Below are 11,983 nucleotides of genomic sequence, written 5' to 3' on the forward strand. Positions count from 1 at the left end.
CCTTGGTCTGAGGAAGGACCCCCTCAGGGCCAAGCCTTTCGTTTTTATGGGCTCTCTGAAGAGCCGTGCTGGCTGCTTCCTCCAGCAGAGTGGCTCAGCAGTAAGGGGAAGGGGGGGCATTACATGGTGAAGGGAAGGTGTGTGGGGCATGATGCGGGAGAGGAAAGGTGTTGGGGGCATGATGTGGTGGCAGGAAGGCGAAGGTGTGGGGGTGCCACATAGTAAACCGAAGGGAGGATCCGGCATGGAGGGCAGGTGCGGTGCGGCGGTGGGAAGGGAAGAGGGCTGGGGATCCCAGGGCAGCAGTGCCTGTGCAGTCTCACCTCAGGCGGCAAGAGAGTGTGTGCTGGGGCTGGGGGCAAGCACGCCCATCTCCAGACACGGTCCTTCTAGAGGAAAAGGCACACTTTGTTTTTAGATGTCGCACACAGGCAGTAGCAGGAACCACTTCAGAATGACTTTTGGGAGAAACTCGTAAGCAGTTATTTCTGGTGTGTAAACTCTTCTTTAGGCTCCTGGGGCAGAATCAGACCGGGTGCTGATGCCTCCGCTGAGTCTCTTATCTCTAATGCCTCTCCACAAGTGGGACCTGACACTTGTGCAAGGAAGAGCTAGCGCTTCCAGAGCAACTGGAAATGAGCAAAAACACCTGCTGCTGGAACGGAGCAGGTTGGCGGAGCTCCCATAAGGGAGCTCCGCTGACCCATCCCAAGCAAGAAGCAAGAGTTTCTGCTTGTTTCAGGGCTTCCTCTGGGAAATGCAAAATCTCTGTTGTGCAGCAGCACATCCCGCTTGCACAATAGAATCTGCAGGGTGCCCGAGAATCAGAGGGGCATAAGCGCCCAGTTGGATTCCACCCACAGTCCTAGAATTAGAGATGGGCAATGTGTCTGTTTCACTTCCTCACACATTGGGATGCTTACATCGCAAGTTCTTTCTCTTCTGAATATGTTTTTCTTTTCCTTGTTTCAGGTTTTTTAAAATACATACACGGATTTGTATATATCCATATAATGAATACATATGAAATGACATTCTCACCCATCTGCACTAGCCAAATTCAATAGGTCCAGCCACCCCCAGCATGGAGAGGACCACAATGTACCCAGTGGAAGTTGGTGGCTCCGATTTCAGTGGGGCAGTGATTCCATTCTGGGTTCCAGTTTGAACGAGCCAGAACCCTAAAAGAGCTTTCCAAGGTGCTTAATCTATTTTGTAGATAGAGTTCAGCACCTTGGATAGCTCCTTTAGAGGTCTGGTTGGTTCTGAGTAAAACCAAGAATGGAAACACAGCCCCACCAAAATCAGAGCCCCCAGCCTCCACTGCATGTACCTGCCTGCCATATCACTGTTAAAGATGATGAGTCTGTTGGGAAAAAGAGGTGACACCCCCAATTCCGCACTGACATGGTTGAATACACCGGGATTCAAACCCAGACTTTGAAGAGCTAAATGGGGTTTACTTGTGAGAAGACATACATAGGATTGGTCTGTACGAGAACTTGCTGTCCAGCTGCACCTCCTTCTCAGGCAGCCATAGATGAAGATAGACATATTTTTTAAGGAAATAGGCAGATATTCCCAAGTGTGGTGGAAGTGGTTTGAACATACATTGCATGGCATTTGTTTCCAGGGCAGAATGTATGTCTAAAAACTGTACTGACTTCTAGCCTGACTGAGTTCTCAGGCTCAAGAAAGTTTTTACCAGCGGGCTGTGCACTGCTTTTGTCCAAAGCCAGGATAACAAGGTGAAGCGGGCTGATTTGGAGGTGCCTCATCTTGCTATAAAGCAGATCAGAATGCACCGAGGTGCCCCGAACCAAAGCGGGTTGCACACAGGTGCCTCGGCCCGACTCGTATACTTGGAGCTCTTCTTATGCCTTCTGAGCAGCCCACACAGGCTGTCTCCAAAATGTATCAACTTCTGAAAGATCACGCGGAGGGGGAGGGAGAGGAGAAGGGCAGGGGGTGGGGGAGGGAGCTTTGCCTTTGCTGTGAGTCAGCCTCTGTTTGCTCATTGTGTGAAAGAGGTGGTGTTACTGGAGAGGACTAGAAGCTAGAGCTGTGGTCTCCAAAGTGGAGTACACGCACCCCGGTGGGGGTGCCAGACGGTCCTTTGGCATGTGCATGCTGCCTGATAATTGAGCAGCCTCCTGGTGCCCTGACGATCTGCCACTGTGTGCAATGATGGTGGCAGCGGCGGCACCAGCAGGATAGGTTGGGAGCCGAGAGGGAAGCTCCATGGCATTTCTCTCTCGGCTCCAGTCCTATCCTGCCTCTGCTGCGGCCACCGAGAGCATCTGCACCAGTCTCTGTTAGGTAGAGGAGAGGAAGCCTTAACCCTTCCCACTCTCCTTCGGCAGAACAAAGCTGAGAAGAAAGTGTGTGCTAAGACAGCTATGGTAGTGTCTCTCCACCCCACCCTTCTGTAAAAGGTTTACTATTCATTCTTGTTTGTTCATTTAAAACTCCAGAAACTTTCACTGTAGTTGTTTATCTCCCCCCGCACACACACACCTTTTCAGTTCTCTCTCGACCATTAGTTTGCCCTTACTTTGACTCTCTCTCTCTCTCTCTGTCTCAAACTTTCCTTGTTCTTGGCTTCCCTCCACCTCCCCTTCTCAATTCCTGGATTCCTTCCCATTTTTCTTTATCTCATTTCCCTAAAATAAAAAACAAAACAACTCTCCCTTCTCTTCTGTTAGGATTATAGTTAGTCCCCACCCCCACCCCCACACCTTTGGTTGTAGTTTAGCGTTCGCTCTTCTTTTGCTCGTGTGTGAGTGTGTTGTGCTTGTGCTGTATGGACAAGCAAACAGTGTGTGTCAAAGGAGTACACACAGTCCACATTTCCAAAAAAGTGGGCAAAGCACTACACACATTAACTGCTATTATTTAAATCATATAATACTACACTGTGTGTTGCAAAGCCAGCCAGCCCAATATGAGGCATCCTCGGGGTCTTGGCAGGGCCAGAGGTGGGCAAGGTGCTGCTGTGCCCTCCTGGCAGGGCTGCTGTGTTGCTTCCTGCCTCTCTCAGTCTGGCAGACAACTGTTGTTGCTCTTTGTTCAAGTCAATGTGCCTTCCTGGCAGGGTTGGTGCCTTTGTTTGCTTCCTGCCTACTAGCCAGTGTTTTCCCAAGCAATTCAGCCAAAGAGACCCTGAGGTTATTGCCTGTGAATAGGAAAGTAATACTAAGGGAAAGGGGTTATTTGCACTTCAAAGAAACCCACAGCAGAGTTTAGGGATAGTAACCTCCTTACCACTTCAGCACCTAACTTGGTTATCCCTTTATGAACTTTGGTTTGAGTTTCTGAGAACAGCATATTTTACCTGCACCTTGCACAAAACCTAGTGGGCCAAACTGTCTGAGATTTGGCAGGTGGGATGTCCTCCAGGGGGGCTGAGAGGGGCCCAGATGTCAAGCACTTCTGTGGAAATAGTGAAAAGTTATAGCTCTTTGCTTTGAGAGTTTTTGTGGAAAAAATCAAATTTCACCTGTGCCTAGCACAAAAACCCTGGTCCAAACTGTCTGAAATTTGGCAGTTTGAATCCCCTACAGGGGGGCTGAGAGTTCTCCAAATTTCATGTATGCAACATAAAAACTGAAAATATTATGGCTATTTGTATTTTCCTATGCAAGTCAATGGGGAAACACTCCAAATGAGTGATTCGGATGTCCGAATCTCACTTCGGATCCAGATCCGAGTTGAAGTGGATGGGGTCCAAATTGGTCTGAAACTGAGTGGGGCCACTTTGGGAGATCCAAAGTGGCATCTGAAGTGGAGTAGGGGGTCCATGCACAGCCCTAGTTTTTACACAGGAATTCTCCCCTTCTTCTCTCCCACAGCTAATTCAGCACTATGGCCATCCTGCACACTACACATGGAATATTTCTCTACATCCACTTGGCTGGGTTACTTGAGGCTTCTGGAGGTCAGCTGACCGCCTGCTAAGTCACATGATAACTCCCATAGGTCAGCCTCTGAAATGACTATACTACATCAGGTAGTATATTTCATGCCTGCTCAAGGAATTGACTGACATTCATAAACTGTGGCATTAGGGGCTTTGAAAACTCACAGTGAATTTAACTATATGTGATTGGCAATAGTTTGTTAAACCTGGGGGGGAAAAAACAAGTACCAAATGCGAAGATGAGGTAGTCATTGGTACCACAGCACATGAGAAGCAGAGGTTTTAAACCTTCCCTTCCCAGATGTTCAGTAAAAATCCACCTCTCCCCCAGCCAATGAGCATTAGAAAAACTCTGAGTGGCATCAATGGAAGTTCCCCTGCCCTTTCTAATTATAATTGTCCCACAGAGTAGGGATGTATGGATTGTGTAAAATCTCTTCCATCTGCATTTCATGGATTGTCTCAGGCGCCTTTCGGTCCGACATCTGCTCATCGATGGAATTGGAATTTTTAGTTTCAAAATTTGTGCAAATCACATATATGCAAATTCGCACCTGTGAAAATGTGCAAATCCCCCCAAAATGCACATGTTCACACTTTAGCCTATGGGGGAAATGCACATTTTCAGCTGTTTTTTTTTTTTTAATTTTGCATATTTTTCTATTACTAAATTTTCGCAAAAGTCAGGAAAGTTAGAAAAACGGTCCATAAGTCTGCAGAATCCATCTGACTTGGGAAAAGTAGGCCCGCTGCGGAATTCATGGGTTGGATTCATAAAAATATTAACTCATCTGATTCTGTTGCAGATTTCTCTGACATCCCTACTGCGGGGAGGGAGATTTTTGTAGTGATCGTGGCTGTCTTCACCATGCGCTACGGTGCCGAAGACATTGCCCCTCTGTGCCTGGTATTTAATTTTTAAAGATGACACAATTGCTCATCACGTTGTTAGCATCAGGCGTAGCTAGGCCCTAAGGTGTTTTTAGTATGATTTGAGAAAGTGGTGCTGTGACTGCAATGCAGGAAGAACTGATATAATATAAAAGTGTGTGTGGGGGGGGAGGTCAGACTGTGAATCTCCAGGACTGGGCCATGGCACTTGTGGAGGGGCTGGAATGGGTCCTATGTGGGGCATGACCTGGGGAAAGGCTGTTGGGCCAGACTGAGAGGCCCTGGGAGCTGCACTCCTCACCCTCACCTATAATATTCTTATCTTTACAATGCACTGAGAACTTTTGCTGGTGAAAAATGTCCTTCCCTTCTATTTCTTTCCCTCCTGTTTCTTTCTTTATAAAGCCACTGGCTTTAGGATGCTAATGCAGGTATAACCAAGTATTCTTTAAAGAGCACCCATAAATGATAGAACAAAATCCCCCCCGCAATGAAATTTTAAAATATACAGCATGCACCGATGGCAAGCAGTTTGCATTGAGAAAAGTGTTTTCTTTCATTGAGTGTAAGATGGGAAAATAATGTAGAAAGACATCATATTAGCATAATATAAGGATTAGCTGTGCCTGAAGAGATCAGTTGAGAATTATACTATTTTTAATTGTACATATTAAACATAAACATTATGCTGATTTCTTTTTAAGCCTGCCAAATTCTTGGATTTTCCCAGAGTAAAAGATCAAGACAGCTTTTGCTCGAAACTGGTAAAAAGGACTCCAAGCTAAAAGCTTGTTGAAACTTCTTAGCAGAAATTGCAGCCTTAAATGTAGAAATTAATCCATTATAACTGGCTGCCTTTTAGAAATGAGAAATACTCAATTGAACAGATACTTACTGGAAAGGTCAAACTTTCTTTTTTGGTACAATGATGTTTGAGATCTCTGTACAGCTCATTTGAATGAACAAGAAAAAGTTGATGGAACTGGGATTGAGAATCTGACAGTCTAATATGAACTGTTTAGTTCTTCTGTCACCAGGGATTCTGATATTATATTCCTGTGAATACCTTGTTGTTATGAATTCCTTAGCACATTGACCTCGGTGACCGAAGCACGATTCCTCCTGCTATTCTCTCTTGCCTTCTGGCCACCTCACAGTTTGCCATATCAAATAATTCTCAGTGACTACTGAGCTTCGATAGCTCAGTTTTTGAATGCTGAGCTGGAGATATTGTCTTGGTTTTTATAAGGCCCTCCGGGCTTTGGAAAGCAATTTTAGTTAGTTAGGTACCCAGATAACTTAGTGTATGCAAAGTGAACCAGTCTGCTGCTGCCCTTAGTCCTCCTGCACATTTCTTACGCTCCAAGAGTGTGCAAGGCACTCTGCCAAATAAATAAAGGGGGCCAAAGCATACTTTATTTTAAAGTAGTGATGCTGCTGAATTTCATAATTATTTCTCTCATTAGTTGAAACTCATGCATTTGCAATGCTCACTTTTGTAGCAACCTTGGACTGCTATCTTACAGTTTTGTTATTAATTTCAGATTAGACTGCAAGCTTTGGAGCATTCCAGTCTGCATCTAAACTACCACATTGCTAACATCTGCTGAGATGGTTGGTTTAACCCTTTTCTTTCAAGAGGGAAAGATCGGCATTTGAACTCTTTCCACAAATCAGTCATGTTCAAAGAAACAGCCCCGTAGGTTGCATAGAGCACAAGTGGCGTAGCAATTAGAGTGCTGGACTGGGACTCAGGAGATCTGGGTTCTAGTCCCCACTTGGTCATGAAGCTCACAAGGTTCCTTTGGGCCAGTCACTGACTCTTAGCCTAACAGGCAACAGGGTTGTTATGAAGACAGAAATGGAGAGGAGGACCACCTTGGGTTCCTTGCAAGAGGAAAAAAGGTGGGGTATCAATGTAACAACAACAACAACAACAGTCAGTGATAGTTAGTAAACATTACATAGGAAGGTCACATGGAAACAACCAATTAGAAAGAGGTATTTATTTATTTGTTTGTTTATTTATTTAGTGATACTTCTATACCACTTAAAATAGTAAAATCCCTAAGTGGTTTATATAGAAATATTAAAATCACATTTAAAATACAATATTAAAAACAATTCGAATTACAAGAGTAGTACAGAGCAACATGTGGTGATGCGAGACATCGTGACGCATTTTGTGATTACAAACTACAGCTCCCAAGATGCAGCTTGATACTGTGCACGTACAAAACCTTGCATGCACAGAACAAGATCTTGAATTAAAACAGAACTCTCAGATCGCTATCCCTGCTCTTATTCTAGAGGAAAGAAAGAAAGAAAGAAAGAAAGAAAGAAAGAAAGAAAGAAAGAAGAAATTAGATGTCACTGGCTACATTTTTAAAGTAATATGTGCTTTGGGTCAGAGATTCTGTTCAGAAGGCTTAAACCAGGGGTAGGCTACCTGTGGCCCATGTAGTTGCCAGTGTGGCCCGTATGGTTGTGCCCCTTGGTGTGGTCCGTAGCCACTGGTGCCCCTTTATTTTTTCTCTATAAAAATGGCATCCATAGGGGCTACAGAGTGCTCAAATGGCCAAATGTAGCTTGTTTACAAGCTGAATTTGGCCCATTTGGCTCTTCACAGATGCTACAGAGTGCCAAAAGGGCTAAAGGTACCTTACAAACAAGCTAAATGTAACCACTGTAGCATTCTGTGGTACTACAGAGCAGCTTGCCACTGGATTTCAGCAGCAAACTAGCAATTTCAGTCTTTTTGGCCCATGGACTGTCCGGTGACCTGCAGTAGGGTCCAGGGCTGAAAACAGCCCCCAGACCTCTGGAGGTTGCCCACCTCTGGCTTAAACAGACAAGGAAAAGTCAGGAGAAGTGAGGAGCCAGCTGGCGGTGGCTGAGGTGGTCTGAGGAAAGTGATTCTAGTTGACCCATGCCTAGTTGACCCATGCACCGTAGTAACTTGATGACTGTGGCATTAAACAGCAATTTGAATGCTTGATTGCATAGGCACAAGATCAAACACCACAGACAAAACTTTCATAGTACCTCAACATGGTAATTTGAACTGCTTAGGTTATATGTGAATGGCTTAGAGATTTTGAGCTTTTCTATAAGAGGCTGTTTTTCCACTGTATCAACTTTTGGTTTTGTTACAGAAATGAGATTTTAGCACTACATGAAGAGTGTTTCATTTCTTGCTTTTCCTCTACATAAGCTATAGGTGGCACTGCGGTATAGTGGAACAGTGCAATTACACAGGTGGAAAAAAACATTTTCTTTCACTTTCACAAATACCACATTTTCCCCGCTCTAAAAAAACTCGCCCGAAGTGCTATTTAAAAACACAGCCAAAACTGGAGGGTCATGATGTTGTCTACAGAACACATAAACAACCATGAACAGGGAATGAAGAGTGCACAATAAATGCCTTGTGTAGAAAAGTGCCTTATTATATTAAGTAGTATTGTAGGTGCTGTAAACAAACAATAAACATGTTTCCTTTTACTGGAGTGTCTGTGCACTCAAGGGTGCTGAATGTTCAAGTGATTAAAATGTGCAAGTGAGCTCCCAATCTCTTAAAATTCCTACAGATTTAAGATGGTTCTGTCTCTTGACCAAATATGAAAAGCTGTACCTAAACCACTTGGCTTACTAATTCATGCATTCCAACCATCTGGCTTAATTATGTAGTCCCAGGACCAGTGCTAAATGCTATGAAATTGCTCTGGAACAAGTGAAGTAAGTATATAAGAGGGTGTATCTGAGCATGGGCAGAGTGACTCTCTCTCCCCACTGACCAACCATAACCATCCAATATATGTCTGTGATTAGAGGCCTGAGGTTCTAGGTTGGAGGGGGAGGATTTGATTAACGCTTTCAGTGCTCATCAGTTCGCTGTTCCACATTTCCTCTTAAGTGACTTTCCCCATGTGTTGGAAGCCTTATGGGGGAGAGTGTGATTTGGAGACTGAATCACTACCAGTCTGTCATTGTAAGCTCATTTTGAAGTTGGGAAGCTGACCCTGCATGAAACTTAAACAAGTTATGTAACCAGTTTCTTGCCAGAAACTCAAAAGTACTAACATTTTGAAAAAAAAACATCCGTCCAATAGTAAAGTTGGGATGTGAGACAGGATGTATCCAATGCTAGCTCTACTTAGAATAGAACCATTGAAATGAATGGGACTTACTCTACTATTTTATGATTCTATGAACCCATTAGATATAATAAACCCCAATGGCAAAATTGGACAAGCAATTACCTAGGGAGGTGGTGGGTTCTCCCACACTGGAGGCACTGAAGATGAAGCTGGACAGCCATCTGTCAGAGATGCTATGACTTGGATTCCTGCATTGAGCAGAGGGTTGGACCTGATGGTCTTGTAGGCCCTCTCTAACCCTATTATTCTGTGATTCTATGATTCTAGTATTAGCTACCATCTCTAAGGATTGGGTGACTGTAACATAAAAACGTTATGTTTTTATAACGTTTATGCCACCACCCACATAGGAAGGAGCACTTCATGGAGCAGGCACAGAAACACCACATCACTGAAAAGATGATGCTCTTTGATGACATGTTGCTTCCAGAAATGGCTTTCTTGCACATCAGCCTCTACATGTGATGAAGAAAGCTTGGAAAAACAATGGATTGTGATGTCAATGTGCAGATTCATCCTTAATATATATCCCAGGAAAGTATTTTTAAAGGGTTAATAATTCCTAAAATAGGTCCAGTTAGGAGCTTCTAGACCCCAACCTGTGAGCCTCCCAATGTTTTGGGCTACAACTCCCAGCATTCCTGATTATTGGCCATGTTGGCAGGTGGCTGAGGGGAGTCCAAAACATCTATAGGGCCCCCAAGATTGGGAGGACTATTCTAGATATATCCTATTATAAACCTTGGACATCCTAGGAGATAACAATCAAGTCCGCAATGGATCAAAAGGAAGAGAATGAATACCCCTTTAAAATGTGTGTTGATGTATGGAGCAAGTGATTGTGCCAAGGGCAAGAAACCTTATTTAAGGTTCAAAGAAACCTTGTTCCATTGTCCTGGGGGTAATGTGTTCCCACTCCCTCCTACACATGTTGATTATCCATCCATAGTTCTTAGAAAATCTGAATAGACAGTGTTTTGATATAACTGGATCTAGCAGTGTCCTTTAAAGACATTCCAGGTTATGCTGGAATGTTATGCTGGTACTCCCAGTCTGTAGGGGCTATTCCTTTTGGACATTGGCAAAAGAGAATGGGATGTATCTCCAGTGAATTCTGGAAAGGACACAGTGAAGCAATGGGATTCCTTCCATAAGAGCACAGAAGACTAATTTTGTGAGCCATGAAATGGCAGGCATACAATACATTTCTAATACAAATACAAAACCTTAGAAAACTGTGTTTTCAGGTATCAGCATGGAGTATGCTTACTGAATGTTCTACAAATGGCTGTATATTTAGGGACAGCAAAATATTCCATAGATAGCTAAATTGCACCAGGCAATTTAGGGAAACTGCTGATCCTTTAAATTGCTTTTATAGCTGGAATGGAATTTTTATTCTCACTAAGAAATGACAAGTCCCCCTGCAAGCTATTGATTTATATAAAATACCATTGCACTTTTTGACAACAATCTCAGTGGCAAGCAAATCCATTGTATTGGACTCTTTATATGTCAAAGCAGGAGAATGAATGCTTGAAGAATATGCTGAATGCTAAATACAAGAATGAATAAAAATATATATTACTCTGAAAATGGCTCATTCAGGAAAGGTGAGACTGCAAGGACAAATAATGTGCAAATGTATTGGACATTTCTATTTTTGCTTAACACATCAACCATAAATACCAGATTGTCTTTCCTCCTGATTTATTTCCCCTCTGCATTGTTTTCTTATTTATTCAGAATCCCGCTTCACTATGCAAGTGTGAACTGCTGATCACAGTTAGAGATTTGACAACCACAGGGGCAGGTTATGTTCAAAATATGACTTTCCCATTTGCTGCCATTTCCCGCTATTTAAATGCATGCTATGCTTTTAGGAGAAGAGCTGTAGCTCAGTGGCAGAGCCCCTGCTTTGCATGCAGAGGATCCCATCGCGGCATCTCCAGGTGTGGCTGGGAAGGACGCCTGCCGGAAACTCTGGAGAGTCCCTGCTGCCAGTCAGTGTAGACCAGGGTATTGAACCTCTTTCATCCCAGTTTGTAGAAGCTCTCAAGTGGTGGGTGGGGCCAAAGGCAAAGGGGCTCTGGGACCGAAGTACCAACGAACCCAGCTTATTGTAGCTTAAAGATCTTACTGCCAGCAGCTAAACCTTAGAAGATGCATTTCAACTTTGTAGAATGGGAAAAAATTGCACAAAAGGCAGGAAACCACCAAACTGATTGGTGGTCAGGGAAAAGAGGGTGGACCCAGTGGGAGTGGCCATCTGGAAAATCCCAGAGGGCCAGATTTGGCCTTTGGGCCTCAGGTTCAACACCCCTGGTGTAGCAATGCTGAGCTAGGTGACCAAAGATCTGACTTGGTATGAGGCAGCTTCCTATGTTCTGAAGAGCCAAAAAGAAAACTCCATCTTGGGCCAAGGGGTGTTTTGCCAATGGTTTTGCCAATAAGCAATGGTTATTCTTAGAATATTCAGAATGCAATGAACACTAGGGATATGCAAATCCACCTAGATCCAGTCCAGGGGATGGCTGTTGTTAGGAAATCCATCCCTCTTGGGACTTGATGGATTTCCCCAGAGCCCCCGGCACGGCTTGCGGATTTCATCTAAATTTTCCCTTTAACAATGTCAAGTGAAGTAAATTGCATAAGCCGTATTATGGCCGTAATTAGCATATTTTACACAAATTTGGGCTGTAAAGTGCTTAGTTATGTGCAAATTGTGACATAACTAAGCACTTTACACCTGCAATTTATGTATCTTCATGTTTTGAAAGGGAAAATTTAGACGAAATCCATGAGCTGCGCGTAACCCTCCTGCTCTCCCTGCTGGCGCCAATACCAGTGGGAAGAGCTGGTCCACTGGGGATTTCAGAGGAATCCGAATTTTCTTAGGAATCTGACCTCATGTAAATCCATTGAGGATTTCTTCAGCATCCTTAATGAACACACTAATGGGTGAAGGAAAGAGATTTTATTAACAGAATTCATTGAAGCAAAAGGAAGCAGA

Source organism: Heloderma suspectum, chromosome 1 (assembly GCF_057233095.1).
Source record: "Heloderma suspectum isolate Gila_16-S chromosome 1, 16-S_ref, whole genome shotgun sequence".
Taxonomy (NCBI): Eukaryota; Metazoa; Chordata; class Lepidosauria; order Squamata; family Helodermatidae; genus Heloderma; species Heloderma suspectum.